The sequence below is a fragment of the Myotis davidii genome, unplaced genomic scaffold, assembly GCF_000327345.1.
Source record: "Myotis davidii unplaced genomic scaffold, ASM32734v1 scaffold296, whole genome shotgun sequence".
Lineage (NCBI taxonomy): Eukaryota > Metazoa > Chordata > Mammalia > Chiroptera > Vespertilionidae > Myotis > Myotis davidii.
Window position 1 is genome coordinate 402,411 of NW_006288889.1, and position 18,764 is coordinate 421,174.

Genomic DNA, 18,764 nt, shown 5'->3' on the forward strand with positions numbered 1-18,764 from the left:
ACCCAGAAAAACAGTCGGTTAATTTGACCTTTCAGTTTGGTAGGGAAGATTGCAGACTTGGTGAGAGAGGAGTGAGCTGTGTCAGCTCTAAGAAGGCTGCAAACCTACAGACCTTACACTTCTGAGGGGCTCTCCTTTCCATATGAAAGATTCAGTTCACTTGCTTGTAAATAAATACCTTACATGAGCTATGAAGGCTACTGGTTTGGTTAGAAATGTTTCCTACTAGAGCTTTTTAGATTAGAATAATAAAATTTTTAATTATGTCAACAAAAACAATTAAGCAAACTGGTTGATAAAAAAAATCTAAAGGTAAGAGTTACATATAATATCAAAGCAGATAATTAATATCTGAACAATAGATTATTATTATTCATTCTCCTTTTACTACCTATCATGTTAATTAATTAATCCTGGCAGATTTTCTTTAGAACCAACAAAATATGAATCACTGATTCTCATGTGCAACCTTAGAAAATAATATGTCTTATGTCCATTTTAATACAATTGCTTTAAAATGCTTTAAAGAAAATTAAGTCTGACAATTTTTACCTGCAATTATATATATTTTCAACTATGCCTTTAATATTTGTATACATTACATCCCTTAGATTTCTAAAAAGTAAATAAAAACCCAGCCGTCTGAGTATGAAGAGTGGACAACCCATTCTTAAGACATTTAGACATTCTAGCCATTTTTATATCAAAATCAAACAATTCTAATACATAAAAGCCAATGCCTTAAGTTGATCAACTTTCATTAGTTCACTATTCCCTATGAAAGCATAGACATGTTGGGAGATCTCTATACTAAGCACAGGTGAGCTTCAGTGAAGAGGCATGAGTAGGAAAGTGGAGAAAAGAAGTTCATGAAAGTTGGGGAAACCTAACAGTCTTCACTACCTACCATGTTAATTAATTAATCCTGGCAGATTTTCTTTAGAACCAACAAAATATGAATCACTGATTCTCAAACTCATATGGAGATACTAAATGTTATTCATGTACAGGCAAATGTATAGATTGTTTTTATGAGGATGTCGTGTAATCCCCTTTCCTGGAAACACTGATAGAATTGCAGACTTCTTTGTCGTCAATTCTTTCCTAACACTCATGAGTTCCAACATGGGTTAATGATTCCATGCACTTTAACTTTGCTATATTTTTTCTAATAAAATTTGGTCATCTTAGACAAGTCAAGAAAAGAAAGTTTCAACTAATCCTGAACAACCACTGGTTATTTGCATTTTCCAATTGGCTTATTGTTTCTTCACATGGATCATCTGATCAACCACATGTGTCAGCCACTGGTAACCCTAATGGCAAGCCTGTATTGGGAAGAGGTCCCTCTGTGATTCTGATTATCTAAAGGGCAGTTGTGTAACTGTTGTGGATCAGTTACATGGTGTCTAAGAAGACAATTTCTTGAGAGTGTCTTTTTTTCCCAAAAAAATAATGGAATGTAGGTATATGCACTTTGTTATTCATTGCATTTAAAACTTAAAATATTAATGAAAATAAGTGTCTTTGTATATTTAATTGCAAATTACATCCCCAGAACAGATTCACATGGTGCTAAATATAAATAATATCCCACAGATAAAACTTTTCCTTTTTACTCTATCCAAGAGGATTTTAAAGAAAAATAATAAAATTTTTAAAATCTATTAAATACAAAGAAAATATCAATTCTGGATAAAACTTTTTTCACAACCTCAATTTCCAAAGCTATTTTTCCCCCATGGAAGTGGCAATTTACAAAAGAGAACTTATTGTTAAAATTCATTACAAAAGTATTCCCCTGTTAAGGCATAAACACTAGTACACTAGTAACTTTAGAACAAATTCACAATTGGAAACTCAAAGATCATAATTGCATATTTTCTTTTAAAAATAATGTTTAGATGTTTATATTACTTAACTTGTACTTAATAAATGACTAAGTTCATAGAAACTTTTGCAGCATTTTTTCCAACTCTGTAGAGTTTCATCTCCAGTGGTACATTGATTTGTTGATGTTTTCCTATGATGCTCAACTGTCCAGCAATAACCATGGGGCATGTTAAAGGCCAAAACATATATTAAATTTTCAAATATGATCTAAATTCAGTCTTTTTCTAAATTCTTCCACTGCTAAAATGTGGTTATTATGAATTTACAAACTTTCTGGTTTCTCCCTTTTAGGTATTGCTTCCCCTTAACTTTAAATCGGAAGTTTTGACTCTAGTTTCATGCACGCTGCATGCTTGGTTTCACCATCATTTCTTTGCATTGTCTACACTTTGGATCACTATTTGGAAGACTGTCAAGGAGAGGAAAACATTAGATATACTTGCAAACAAGCAGTGGTTATCACCTTAAAAATGCAATAACATGTATGAAAAATAGAAAATGAGCAGTTGTGATATAATAACATTGACTTACTATGCTAGGAAAATAGAGCACCTCTTTTATGAAAATATTTAAAAGTTGTCAAATTTATTTGAAAGAGAAATGTAAGACACACGATCAAGTAGCACTATTTTAAAAATAGACTTTTATGTATTTTTATTTTCTCTAAAATAGTATCACAAGTATGCAAGTATTTTGTACTAATTATGAATATGTCTATAATGTCAGACAAGACACTTATCCGTGGTTCTCAACCTTCTGGCCCTTTAAATACAGTTCCTCAGGTTGTGACCCAACCATAAAAGTATTTCCGTTGCTACTTCATAACTGTAATGTTGCAACTGTTATGAATAGTAATGTAAATATCTGATACGCAGGGTGGTCTAAGGCAATCCTGTGAAAGGGTCATCCGACAGCCAAAGGGGTCGCGACCCACAGGTTGAGAATTGCTGCTAAGTGGAAAACGCATATTTGCTAACTTCAAGTATCTAACATGTGACCAGGGTGGGGCCGGGGAAACAAACCTATAAATGCACTCACTTAAAACATGCCCTGGCCAGTGCGGCTCAGTTGGTTGAGTGTCACCCCATGTACTGAGAGGTCCCAGGTTTGATTCCTGGTCAGGACACATGCCTGGGTTTTGGATTTGATCCCCAGTGGAGGTATGCAAGAGGCAGCCGATCTATCTTGCTCAGTAATATCTATTTCTCTCTCCTTCTCCCTTCCTTTCTCTCTAAAATCAATAAAAACATATTTAAAAGCATTACACACACACACACACACACACACACACACACACACACAGGCTAAATGTCATAAGATAGAATGGTGATCCAAGGAACATCTTACCTGTCACAATATGGGATTGCAGCCATCCCCACATTTGTATCAAGGCAAATAATCTATTCTGCATATGAAGTTTGGTTAATATTAATGACATTAATATTCAATATACATAAAAATCAATTTGAAATTCTATAAATATATTTGAGCGTCATGAATCTTGCATTCTTGTCTGTAAAATCTGCATATGGCCTCTCTAAACAATGTATACATAGCACATCTCCATCACAAAGAATTCTCCCTGAATAGCCCTTTGTTGGGATTCTTAAACTACTCCCCAGCCCAAGAGGAGTCAGAACACTTTTATCATCTTCACAGATGAGGAGATTGAGACATGGAGAAAGATTCTCACATGGAAATCCTATTACCGGCACCGTAGGAACTAGATCCTTGCTTACTCCTCTCTCCTGTAGTGTTCTTACTATTAAACATAATATGTGGTCTGTCTCAGATTATTAGGTTTAGTTCTGTCTTCACTATAAGTCAACATCTACCAGGCCCTGTTTCTTGTCTTGTCATTTGAGCTCACGAAAGGGTTTTGGTTCAGGGAAGGCATTACGTTTCAGTTGTAGAACTTGTAGTATTGGGTTTGCCAGATTGATAGTTGGCTTCTTGTACTAAATAAAAATATTCTCAAAGCTTTGACTGAAACCTGTTGGGGAAAAAATGCTATCTCCTTCCAGGCAGCATGACATGAAGTTGATTTAGTATGTGTGAAGGGTTTTACATTTTTGCTACTCACATAAGCCATTTATTGTTTGCCTAGTTGGGAGAGCAGAATGACATGGAATTATCAGAAGACTATGAAGTTTTAAGATCTGGGTTGCTGTCTATACATCTTTTTTCACCAAACAGTGAAGGAGTCATCCTACATTATTACAAATGTTTCCTTAGTCAATGATAGAAGACACACACACACACACACACACACACAGTCAGAGAATCATGGAGTCGAAGTTGGAAGATCATGTACAGCTGCAGATAATGATGCCATAGCTAAAACCCAACAGCAAAGCAATGCCGAGTAAGCTACCAGCATTCTCTCTGACTGTTCTACTTAAACACAAATGTTAGTAACTTGGCTTAAAAATACTTTCAAATTCCAGTATGGACACATTCCTGGTCATGTGACTTCATGTATTTTTTTAAAATATATTTTATTGATTTTTTACTGAGAGGAAGGGAGAGAGATAGAGAGTCAGAAACATCGATGAGAGAGAAACATCGATCAGCTGCCTCCTGCACATCCTCCACTGGGGATGTGCCCGCAACCCAGGTACATGCCCTTGACCGGAACCGAACCCGGGACCCTTCAGTCCTCAGGCCGACGCTCTATCCACTGAGCCAAACCGGCTTTGGCGTAACTTTATGTATTTTTTAACTTGAGTTATTAAAATTGTATTTCGTTCAGATATCACAGATCAAGGTTTAATATTACTACACATAATCATAAGTACAAGTAAATATATGTGTATGTATTATATATCACCAAGAGAAATTTATTTACAAATACTAATGTTTAATTGTCAAATCGTGAAACTATCTATTGCTACATGAATCTTGGTTACCTGGGATTTTATCCCAGATACCACTAACTAGCTGTGGTATTCCCAATTTACTTAACCTCTCTCTGCAAGGATATTTCAACAACACCTACTTCATAAAGTGGTCAGGAGGATGAAATGAGATAATCCATACAAAGGGCTTAGAGGAGAGTCTGAGATATAAGTAATCAAAGATGTTAGCGTTTACTGTTACCTCTATTAAATGTGAGCACTTTGTGATAGAATGCAGTAGAACTTGGAGATAAGAAAGATAGGACATTTGAACTATTGTCCTTAGTTTTGAATTACAGTTTTATTTAGTAGTTTATCACAAGAAAAAAAGGATAAAAGTTTACTATCAGTAATAAAAATAATTTTTTTAAAAAGTCATAGAAGTCTCTAAATACAGAAACTATTCTGTCTCCTCCCCTTGGCATTTTTGTGCTACGCAATTCTAGTGTTAGAAAAGGTAGACAACCCTGATTGCATCTTTAGAAGGTATCTATTTTTGTCTTCCAAACTTTAAAAAAGTAATTCAAAGGGCCATTTCTATATGTTCCTGTATTAATCACAAATATTTTAGTTAATATATAAATACTATTCTTTTTGAGAACCTTTTCGGAATTCATAAAATGAATATGAACATATTGACAATTAACTCCATTAGAACTGAGGACTGTCCAAATTCATTTGCTTGTCAGAGTGTTCTTTCGGAAGCTGAAGAGAAGCCCAGTATCAGAGGCATGAGCCTTAAGTGGCTGGCTGGGTACTCAACTCAAGGGATAAGAGAGTGCCCATTTACAGTTCGGTAATATGAATTCTCCCCACCTCCTCACTGCCCCTCTTCCCCTACCACCCCCCCATCCCCAGAATAGCCTGCAAGTGGAGCTTCCTGACCAGGGACACTTCAAAGGGTGGTTTAGGGGTTCAGAAGGGGAATAGCACTAAATAGTTCTGCACTGCCATGAGATAAGGCCAACTCCTGTCCTTTGAAAGACAAGCTAACTACATACATTTAACATGTTTGCTTTCCCTGCTCCACCTCTCGAATCAGAATTTACCGATAGTTAGACAAAAAGCAAGAAACATATCAGAGAAATAAATAAATCCTGATAAAGGCAATATGAGAAGAAACAAGAATCAAGAAATATCACCATAGTGCTATGTATAATTTTACATCCCTAAAATTAAAAATATCTGTGAAATTAATTATGCTCATTACAAAAGATTAAAGACTAAAATTAACTCAAAAGAAACTAAACAACCTGAATATATCAAACCTAGAGATTGAGTTAGAAATGAGAGATCTTTTATCAAATAATCACTTATTTTTATAAGATAAAGACTTATAAGCATAGAAATAAAGCTCCTCACATATCCTAAAATGCTAGAAAAAAGTCTGATTCTAATACCACATAAAGATAACGCAGAAAAGGGAACTGTTCACTAATCTTACTTCAAGATATAAATACACAAATATTAAAGGAAATATTATCAAATGAAATTAGTACAGTCATTAAGAGAATAATCATAAACAGGTATGATTTATCCTAATACTATATAATTACTTCAAAATTACAAAATTTTCTAATACTTTTTACTTCAGAAAAAAATATAATGTAGAAAATTTATAAGCTAAATAAAAGTAACAAAAAAATTAAAAAATTGACAGACATTCCTCATTTTAAAAATCATAGAATGATAGTGATTTTTGTATATATGTAGATATGTTCAAGTAATCCTTTTAAGTGAAAATAGGATGTTATAAAAATGTATGGATTTAAAGCAGGAGATCACAATACAGTTCTATATAAAATATGTATTTTACATGTTATTTATGTGTGTAGATTCTATAAAGTTATACATACATGTTCAAAACCACATGCATGTATATATAGATTAGGGTTTGCTAGTAACAATCACTTTCTATTTTTTATCGTTTTGCTTCCCAAAAGTTTATGTGAATATGTATTGGTTATAATTTTAAATATTTAATATCACTATCTTAAAGTATAAAATTTTATTTTCAATTAATAGAATATAAAATTTATAAAGCAGTATTTTCAGAAAATCCTTAAGCCTCTCAGTTTATTTTATCAAAAGTATACACCTAAGATCTTTGAAAGCACTGATAATTTAATATTACAAATAATATTGATTGGTATAAATATTATGCTTATTTGTCCTTGAGTTACTCATAATCTACTTTGAGTGAAACAGACACATAGACCACTAATTTTATAGCATTTTAATAAATGTTCATTAGAGCCGTGTGCAAAAACTGGTCTTTTTTTAGTTCTTCAGCTGGTGAGCACTCTGTAGCTTGGGACCTTGGGACATGCCATCTCTGCTTCGTGTTCCTCTCACTTTCACAAAGAATATGACCTTCTGTCCCCCTTGACCTCAGCTTACACGGTCCTTCTTCAGACACATTTTTGAACAACCCAACTCCTCTGCCTCTTTTGCTGCCTGTTATTCCTTGCCCCTCCTTTTCATTTCTCCCAACAAATTCCCAAACCTGCAATTATTAATATTTTTTGTTCATTTTTCATTTTTTTATCAGCCTCCTTAGTGAGAATTCAAAGTCCTAAAAGGAAGTAGATCTCTTTTATTTACTCTGCCTCAGTCAATGACTGATAGATGGTTGGATTATAGAGTACTTCATTTTTTTCTGATCTTCAAAAGATTGAAAATTGTATCAGGAATCAGATCAAAATGATATATATCAAAAGTATCTGTTTTAATTTAATTTGGTGAGTGATTTGGGGAAATTCCAGCCTTTGTTTGCTCTGGTGTAACTTGACGTAAAAACATACCTGTCCTTTTTCAGTCCTGTAATGTGCCTTAATAGCCCGGCACATGTATCAAATTCAATGTCAGTTCTTCACCCTAGCAGAAAAGTTTTACATATTAAAAATATAGATTATATTCCATAGAGCACAAAATTTGAAGAAGGAAAAAAAATGCTTACAAATTATTTTACTGGATTTGTTTGTGTTCCCAATGAGAGTGTAGATCTGGAAAACCTGTGACTAATTTTCATGAAATGATCTGTGAGCTGCTGCGATGCTTTGGACACTAGTCTGTATAGAATTGCATAGGTGGGTAAGCAGATAGATACAATGCCATAGTCTAATATTACCCGGTAACCATTTCAAGTGTTTTGCCAATCTTATTTCAAATTGACCTAAATCCTGTTGCACTACAGCATGAATAAAGTAGGTTCTCAAATATTTGCTGAGTAAGGATGAATGTATATGCTTCAAAAATAACAGTAATATGTAAATATGTTTCATCATGACAATGATTATGATGACAATCATGTTGGTTTACTAACTAGATGGAATAACAATAATATTGACATCTTGCTGTTGTGTAAGATATTCACAATTGGTAAATAAAATACTCATACTTAAGAGTGTTCCACTATTTCATTTTATCTTAAAATGGGGCTTGATTAAAATAATGCATGGTTTAATAGAAATCCCAATTCTGGAAAAAAAAATTAAGCACAAACACAAAACATTTAATTCTTTTGTGACAGCAGTGGATCTCAGCTAGAAGCAGCCTTCTTACATGTTTGGACAGAAAACAGCACCTCCTTTATAAATAACGTTTTTTGTAAACAATCTTGAATTGAAATGAAACCTTTGGCCCTGCTAGTGACTAAACAGCAGTGCTTTAAGCGATCGATTCTATTCTCAACCTGCAGACAGAAGAACCCTTCACAGCGGAGGCGGCCGCGCTGCGGCGCGGGGTCCATTAGGAGGAGAGCACGTGCGAAGCGCCCGTTTCCTACTTGGGCTTCTTAGTGGGCTGGAGTGGGTAATGCCCTTGTCCCCCCCGGAAGCAGAGCTCAGTGCCAACTGAAACACCCGCGCACTCAGCCACCTGCCAGCGATCGGGTCACCTCAGCTTAACTGGGAGGTAGAGCCGAAAGGAGAGGCCCTTGAAACAGCAGGCCACATGGGGCTCAAGGAGAAGGGCACCCACAAGCCCAATTGCACTGTGCACTTATTCGTGTCCTGAAGGGTGGAAAGAAAGTCGCTACCCAGCGTCGCTGTTGGATTTAACCCAGCTGGGGGCACTGAGACTCTCCATGGAAAACCCATGTTTGAGGGCCCTGCTCTGAGGGCCGCAGTCTGAGCAGACTCACCAGCCACACCCCAGAGGAGAGCCAGGGGGTGTAAGGCTTTCGGCTCTGAGGCGCAGTGGCCTATGGGAACGCACACTTCTGCTTTTCTCTGGAGGAGAGGTGGGATTTATATTTTCTCCTTCACCCTCAGAAACTTGGAAGTTATTCTTATAATAGTCAAGGAGAAACAAACAGAAAAAATAGCTGTTTGAATCCTTCTCCCCACAGTGTATTGGCTGACCATTAGACTTGTAGATTGATTTCACAAAACAAAAGGCGGCCTAAAACCAGCTGTAAACACTCAGCTTGTCTGAGCTGCAGCCCCGGTACCAGAGTGAGGCCGCCGGGACCTGTGGTGACAGAGCCTCAAAGTGCCAGGCTCCTGACGCCGTGAGACTGTGAAATAAGGGTGTCTGTGGTTCATAAAACCCGAAGATCTCATCGTGCTTCACTTAATTTCATTTTTAATACATAAATATATATTTATTATTGATTTCAGAGAGGAAAGGAGAGGGAGAGAAACATCAATGATGCGAGCGAATCACTGATTGGCTGCCTCCTGCACGCCCCCTGTGGGGATCCAGCAGGCAACCCAGCATGTGCCCTTGACCTGAATCCAACCCGGGACCCTTCAGTCCACAGGGTGAGGCTCTATCCACTGAGCCGAACCATCTAGGGCTTCGTGCTTAATTTTAGATGTATATTGTGAGCAAAAGTCATTTAATCACGAAGAGATTGCAATTTACTTTGATGGCAACATAGTAAAGCTCAGAAGCAGCTCCTTGCAAATACACCGCAGGCACATCTCACAGTAAGTCTCCAAAACACACCCCCAGGACTGCAGTCGGCTCTTCCCAGCCTCAGGATTTATTCCCATGCAGCCAGCAGAGTGGCCCTTCCCAAACCTCTCCTTGGCACACTCCCCCTTTCTTGCTTAAATTTCCCCAGTGGTTTTCCATTCATATCATCACTAAAGGCCCAGTGCACAGATTCGTGCCCCGGTGGGGTCCCTCGGCCTGGCCTGTGCCCTCTTGCAATCCGGGACCCCTTCGGGGATGTCAGACTACTGGTTTCGGCCTGATGCCCCAGGCCAAGGCAAGGGACCCCACTGGTGCATGAATCTGTGCACCAAGCCACTAGTATGTACATAAGATCTTTGGTTAATCTCTTCCCGCCCTCTCCCCTCCCCGCTTCCCTCTGAGATTTATCAGTTTGTTCCATGTTTCCATGCCTGTGTGATGAGCATCTGTCCCCTAGTGGTCAGTGCATATCATAGCTACCAGTAGAACGGTCGAATGTTCAAATGGTCAAAAGGTGGAATGGTTGCTTAGGCTTTTATATATATAGATAATTTATATGGTAAATTCAAAAATAATGTTTTACTTGGTCCCTGCTTACTTCTCTATCCCCATTTCTTGGTGTTTTAATCTCCTTCCTCCTCAAGTAATCTTTGTAGCATTTCACTTAAATTCAGTCATTCACTTTCCTTTATTATTTATATGCTTATGTATATACTGAGTCCTTTAACAAATGAGTTATTTTCAGTTCTGGCTGCAGAATAGAATGAAAAAACAAGTATTTCCTCTAGAATTGATCATTTATTTATTCAGAAATGAAGCATGGGCACTGATAATTTTTAAAACTCCTGGATTATTGGGTGCATTTACAACGAATACCTTTTGGGTTAACATATCTGTAAGTTCACCAGCATAACTTTGGTCACTCTGAATAACACAATATTAAAATTAAATGAAGACCACACTTGAAAATTTCCTGAGCAGACAAACAAAACTTAATCCAGCTTATTTTATGAACGTAAATGAAACTTAACTTAGGTTGTTTCTTATAAATGTCTCTAACAATTGGGAAATAAACTCAGTCATCTTTCTAAAAATGGTACAAGATAATTGCTTTAACTGAGCCCCTGCCATCTGGAAACCCCAGTGCATAACATCATTATAAAGGTGTGATGGCCAGAGGGCCAGAGGGGCGGGGGCCCAGTGGAGGCCCGTAAAGGGGGAGAGAATGGGGAACATCTGTAACAGTGTCAACAACAACAACAAAAGAATCCCCGTTTTCACTTTATAAACCATCCTGTTACTTGAATATGGAAGCTTCCAGTCCACAAACTGTTCTTATGAGTACAATATACTCTAACAGAATACTATTTATTAATTTGGTGGGTTTAGTTCTGCTTTTTCTAGAATTTTATGGTCACACCCCCCTACCCCCCATCCATGCCAAAATCATCTCTTTTTCGTATTCTGTGTTCATCCTTCATGGCACTTCCCACAGCGCATTGCAATCATATGTCTTCTGTATCTCTTCTCCACCAGATATAAATTCTTTGCATCCATAGTGCCGGGCACTCACTAATTTTTTAAAAATTGCACGAAGGGGGATATTGACAGTGAGCTTAAACATCTTTGTTGAGCGTCACTGCTGTCCATTCACTCTTCTAGTCTCTGTGTACACACACTTCCTGGTACGTTGAGGCTACTATGGCTTAGTGAGGGAGATAGCAATTTCATCAAATCACTACACAACCAATAGTCAATAACAAATTAATGTACAAAAGAAATTAATAATTTGAGTAGGCCAGTAAAGGTTTACTTAAATAATTTCATGCATGTTTAGAATTAAAATATGAGTAGGATTTTCCTAGCCTTAGTAGAAGCAAGAGTGTTTTCAGCAGCAGGAAACCACGAGAATTCTCCTTCAAAGTAACACGAGCCGTAATATCTAAAGGAGCTTGTACTATTAATGTGAATTTACACTGAATGTAAAAGAGAGTGTGAAAGCAAGGAATGTCAGCAAGGCGCAGGTCCCAGATGGAATCCGTGACGGTCCCTGTGGATGGAACTGGGATTACAGCTGGAGATATGGCTCTCCATTTTTTCACAACCTACTGTGAAACCAACCAGGAGGGAGGAGCCCAGGAAGCAGTCCTCTGTGATAAAGAGCATCACAGAAAATACAGGGGATGGGCCTAACAGCAAACACACACTATCAAACTGAATAAGCAGGGCAGTCGTGTAAAGATGTGATCAGGCCTAGTTTCAAATGAACTCATGTCCATATGTATACTCTAAATATGCACACACAATTGCATATGACCTTGCAAGTAGAGGGGGACAGAGTAGAACCGAGTTCTGGGGTTTCTATTGATTAGGAGCCAGCGGTCCTGTGATCCAGGTAACAGAGGAGGTTGGCTGAGCTAGGATGTTGGCAGTAGTGATGAAGAGAGATGCCTGTGTTTGAAATATGTGAAAGGGCAGGTGGTAGCAGCAGGGATCAGGGATCATTTCTTGAAAGGAGAGAAATTTGGACTCTGTTTTGTCATGGGGAGTCCTTGCAGGTTTTGATCAGAGGAGACAGAAATATTGTCATCCATTTGAGATAGACAGGAACCTGTGAAAAGATTATTACTATAGATCAAGCACAAAGAACACCAATGCATCAAGCTGAGCCACAGAACACACAGGAAAATGATAGAGGAACAACAAAGCCAGAAGTTAATTTTCATTTAGTTAAAAAAAAATGAGTATTGAAATAAAACTGATTTTTAAAATCCCTTCTGAATGTATTTTATTAATTTAATAATACCTGAACTAAACAAAATAATTTTATTAGATTGTTTGTAAGCCCAGAATCAACTGACATTTTCCATAGAGGCTAGTTCATTTGAGTAATTTTAGTCTCAACATAGCTGAAAAAACATCAAACCCTAATGGCCACATGTGATTAATTCTCAATTTATTGACTTTGATAGTATTTGTCAAATAATAGAAACATATTTTAATTTTAGTTCCTAAGAAAATAAATACACAAGATAATATGTACATTTTTTTTCTCTCCATCCTAGGTTTGAAGTAACTGGTCAAGAAGACATAACTTGCCAGAGATTCATAAAAATTCTGTAATTTTTAGACTAGAAGTCTGCAGGCTCCAAAATTTTAAAGTATGATGGTCCTATAGTAATGACAATTTTTATTTGGTTAATTTTTCTAATTTGATAGTTAAGATATTAATTGTATTAGGTTAGTTTCCTTAGTCTCCATTCAACAGATATTTATTATGTGTCGGTCTCTTTGCTAGGTTTTGGAATATAGAAATGAATAAAATACACAAAAATGCTTGCTCAGTAGAGTTTACAGTCTAGTTCTCAATTAATATTTGGTTGGTGTGTGAAATAATAAAATTCCTTCCAAAAACTGTTCTTGATGGTGAACTAATAATGTATGACAAATTTTTATATAGAAATATATTTTAGAATTATTATTTCAACTCAATTTCTATATTAGAGATGAAATAAACTTTAAGAAAGCAGTAATGGGAGCTAAATACATTTCCTTGGTACTCTATATTATGCTTTCTCTACAATGTTACCAGTTTTACTAATGCATGGGTAATGCCACTGAAGTTAAGAGCCAAGAGAAAAATCTTAACATTTATTCTAAATCTTTTCTCTATAACTCTAAAGCATGGATACACAAAATTAGGTCATGCAGTCATTGAGTCATCTCTTAACAATATGACTAAATTCTATTTTATATTTTTGTTCACTACACACTTAGTTGCTGTAAAAATAAAAATTTTAATAATCTGTGTGAAAATCTGGAAAGATAAACTCATCCTGGTGGAAAATTGATCAATGGTTACCTGGGTGGGAGTGGGGAGCAACTAAGAATGTCACCAGGGAAGTTTTGAGGAGGATAGGAATGCTTTATATTTTGATTTTATAGTGATGGTTACATTGAATATATTCATTTGTCAAATCTCATTGAGCCTCACCATTAAAGTGTATACATTATAGTCTTTGTAAATTATATCTCAATAAAGTTGATTAAAATAAAATAACTAAATAATTTATATTTTTTATACTCCCAACTGTTTGAGAGATCAGCTAGCTATCAAAACAAACAAACAAAAAGGGTCATCTGTAATATTTTCAACAACAAAGACACATTAAAAAATAATAATAATAAGGACTAGAGGTACTTGCATCAGGGAGAGAAGATCAGCCAAGACAGCTGGGTCTAATATTTAGTACTACTTTATGCCTTGATGCATTTAATGACTTAAACCCATGAATGAGAACAGTAATAGCTGAATATCTTACCTAATAATAGACAAACATGTAAATTAACTGTCCCTCCGCTACACTCACCAGCCAATCAGGAGAGTATGCAAATTAACCCAGCAAAGATGGCAGTTAATTTTCATACGTAGGGGCAAAGCGGCGGAACGAAGACTGAAGGCTCCGTCTGGAGCCACGAAGACTGAAGGCTCTGTCCGGAGTGAAGGCCTGGGTCCCAGGTGTCGGAGGAAAACTGGTGCTGGCAGCCAGGAGAAGGGAAGGCCTATTGCACGAATCTCTTTGTGCAATGGGCCTCTAGTCTACATAATAAACAGCCAGGATCCTAACCACCGAGGGTTCTACCAGACCAGAAGTCAGTGCTCAGTTGGCAATTGTAGGTGGCCGGACCCAGCACTGACTGCCTAGGGGGCTGCAGATCAGGCCCGGAGAGAGGCCTGCAAAGAGAGGAAGAGTCTGATCCATAGCCTCTGTGGCAGCTGTTGATCAGAACTTGCCTCTCTTTCTCTCCCAGCTTGGCCAACAACCTGCCTCCATTTCTCTCCAGGCCTAGACCGGGGCTGCTGATAAGCCCCGCCTTGCTGATCAGGCTCTGTTGATAGGCCCAGTTTCTATTGACTAGCATAGCAACTGACCAATCAAAACAAAATCTGGGCCAAATGTGAGGAGTCAATGGCTGCCTAGGAGGTGGAGCTTTTGATGCTGTCTGGTATAAAAACTGACCAATCAGAACCAAATTGGCCAGCAGAGAATGGCAGTTGAGGGTGATCATGCAGGCAAGCAGAGACATTTATGGGCGATCAGGCAGGCAGAGGCAGTTAGGGGCGATCAGGCAGGCAGACAGAGAGGTTAGGGGCAATCAGGCAGGCAGGCAGGTGAGTAATTAGGAGCCAGCAGTCCCAGATTGTGAGAGGGGTGTCCGACCGCTGGTTTAGGCCCAATTCCTGTGGTTGGACATCCCCTGAAGGGTCCCTGATTGGAGTGGGTGAAGGCTGGGCTGAGGGAACCCCCCTCCGTGCATGAATTTTGTGCACCAGGCCTCAGTCTATATATAACAAAGCCTACGCAACCAGCCAACCGTTTGACTGTTTGACCATTTTACTGGTAGCTATGATATGCACTGATTACCAAGGGGCAGATGCTCAATGCACAGGCATGGAAACATGGAATAGACTGATGAATCTCAGAGGGAAAGGGGGAAGGAGGAGGGGGGAAGAGAGCAACCAAAGATCTTATATGCATTGTAAAGGCTTGGTGCATGGATTCATGCACTGGTGGGGTCCCTCGGCCTGGCCTGTGGGGATTGGGCCGGAACTGGCTCTCCAACATCCCCTGAGGGTTCCTGGATTGCAAGAGGGCACAGGCCAGGCCCAGGGACCCCACTGGTTAATGAATCGGTGCACCAGGCCTCTAGTAAGAAAATAAGAGCAACTGGAAAGCAGAGTACGGCTTTGTGCAGTCTCTAAGAAAGAGGACAAGAGTAAAATCTTAAGATATCACCAAGTGGAAGTGGCTGATAAATACCACAGGCTGTAAGTTATAATACTAAAAAGCAGTTAGATAAGTCATAATTAGAGCAGCCCTTTTAAAAATTGAAACCTTTTGTCATATCAGTACAATCCCAGATAATCTTTTACTAATTGGAATGTCTGCTAAAATAATAATTTAAAAATCCCTCTGTGGAGGAAGATAATCATTCAGTATCTCAAACTTAATCTAAAATTTTCATACACAATGGCATACATTCAATAAAAAATAACCAGGTATGAAAAAAGGAACATGAAACAATATGAAAATTATATGTAAGATATAGTCAAATCTCAGTTCTCAAACATCTCCCATCTCAAACAATTCAGTTATTGACCAAGTTGTTCACAGAAAAAATTGGTTTGGTTGTTGAACAAAACTTCAGTTCTCAACCTGACAACCCTTTCATGCTGATACCTGTATGGTCAGGCAACAAAGGGAAGGATGTGTGAGTATGAGTCAGTTTACTGCTAAACCTCACATGCTTAACAACTCAGGAAATCGTGCTGTGAATATTTCCATGTTTTTGTTTTGCTTTTGTTGCTGCTTATTATTATTAAATATGTCAGAGACATATTAAAGAATTCGGAGACATATTAAAGAAGTCAGAGACACCATGGATCCTAAGAAGGTTAGTGATGCAGAAAAGTGAAAAGGGAAGTTCTGAGAACAATAATAGAGCTAAAAATTAAATAATTGCAAAGCATGATAGAGATGTTCACGTCTGACCTTGCTACTGAGTATGGCATGGCAAAATCGGTGTTTAACACAATTTTAAAACATAAAGAAGCCATTAAGAGGCTTAGGAGGGGTGGAGGCAGGTTGGAAGGAGGCAAAATTGGGGAACTGAGGACATCTATAATAGAATCAACAAAACATAAAAATAAAAATATGCTGATATTGCCAAGGGTATAAAAATGCTCACAAAACAATGATCACAGACAGTTGAGAAAGGTTAAAACAGAATATCTGGGGAATGAGGGGGTCTGAAATGGATTACTTCAATGTATATTATTTCTAATGGTAAAAAAAGAAAGTGATTCAGTTTTCAAACAAATCCCTTCTCAAACCGCCTTCTGTAACAAATTAAGTTCAAGAACCGAGAGGTTCCACTGTAGTTTATACTTTGGAGTAAACAGTCTCATTCTTTAAATGACTATAATGAATAAGTATGTTTAAGAAATAAAATGGAAATTTGTAGAATTTCAGCAAGCATTGAAAGAATGAAATGGAGACTCAGTAACTGGACGGTGCTGCTGTGACAGGATTACCCCTGTGATTATATAGGTCACATGGCAGAAGGAATTTTTACATGTCATCAAATATTCTTAGTTAGTTGATCTTAAAATGATAAGAAAATTATCCAGGTGGGACTGATCTAATTACAGAAACAGTTAGAAAGCAGACAGTTTTCTCTGGTCAGTTAAAAAAATAAAAGTCAGAGATTCAAATCTTGCTATTCCTGACTCTGTAGTTGGAAGGAGCTAAATAAGCAAAAATGTGGGTGTTTAGGAGCGGGAGCCCCCGTATGAAAGCCAAAAAGTAAATAGGGACCTCTGTCTTGCACCTGCCATGATCTGAATTCGACCTACAGCCTGAGTGGGTTTTGAATCAGATTGTTCTCCAGAGCCTCCAGATGAGAGCCCAGTGTGGCCAACACCTTGATTTTGACCCTGGGAGACCCTAAGCAGAGAACGCAATCAAAACCACCTGGAGTCTCAGCCTACAGAACTGTGAGCTAATACATGTATGTGGTCTTAGGGTGCTACGTTAGTACAATAGAAAATGAATATATATACAATAACTGGAAACAACTCAAGAGATTCTTTAATGGGGGGGAAAAGGACACATATGTAATACCCTTTGTAATACTTTAAGCAATAAAAAAATAAAAATAAAAAAAGAGAGATTCTTTAAGTGACTGATTAAATAAAGTTTAATAAAGTTTCAAATAATCATAATAATGTATGGATGATGAACTAGAAGATAGATAAGATGAAAATCAGACAAAATCATACAAGAAAAAAATGCAGACATGAGCTTAACATGTGGGAAAGTAATTGCAATCCCAAAGAAGAGGAGGTAAGAATGAAAAAAAAATTAAGAAGATATAGTGGTTAAGAACTTTCCTAAACTGATAAAAGATAAAATATATATCCAGCAAAAATATCCTTCAGAGGTGAAGGTAAATAAACCATATTCACATAAAGAAAATTGATGATTCATTGAGTGTGTGTGTGTGTGTGGGGGGGGTGGACAGGGAGGGAGAAAAACTAATCTTTCCTAGTCATAGAATAAAATAGCAGACACAAAATTATTAAGTATTAGGACAGTGCATGCTACCTAAAAATGTTACCTGTTAACATGCAAAGCACCACATGACACGAAATACATAGCATGTGGCTGTGCACATGGACTATTTACCAAACCGACCATTGTGGGGCCCGTAAAACAGCAAGTGCCAGAGGACAGAAACTACAACTGGCTGGGCAAAAGTCAGTTTACAGTTGTTCATATGGAAAACAATACAATAATTATTACAAGGATAACTCTGTGTTTCATGCACTCACAACTATAAACCTATTTTTGCCTCACTTTGTACATGTGATATTTCCTGACTACAGTATAATTATAGTAGATATCAATAGCAAACCCTATTAGAAAGCTCTCAAAGTTTTGTAAATTAGGTGATATTCAATGATCAAATAAGGTATAAGATGAAAATAGAATTAGTTATGGTTTGATTATTATAATGAAAACATTTTATACTACCCTTGTCTGATACCATAATAATGCACAATCATTTCAAAAGCATATCTTAGAAAAGAACAAAATTGAAAGTCAATATTCTTGTTTGTTTTCAGAAATCAGAATGTAAATAATAATTTAAAGAAAGTAGAAAGAAGGGAATAAATAACAAAATTAGAGTGGGCATTAGTTAAATAGAAACCATCTTCCAAACAATTGAAGAAAAACAGACTTTGAAAACACTAATAAAAACATTACACAGCTGGCAAGGGTAAACTAGCAAGAAGGCACCAACAGCAAACAGCTAGAGTAAGGGGTCACCATTAGAAATTCCATAAACATTTAACAAGATATTTATTCGTAACCGGTTTGGCTCAGTGGATAGAGCATCAGCCTGCAGACTGAAGGGTCCCAGGTTTGGTTCCGGTCAAGGGCATGTACCTTGGTTGCGGGGACATCCCTGGCGGGAGGTGTGCAG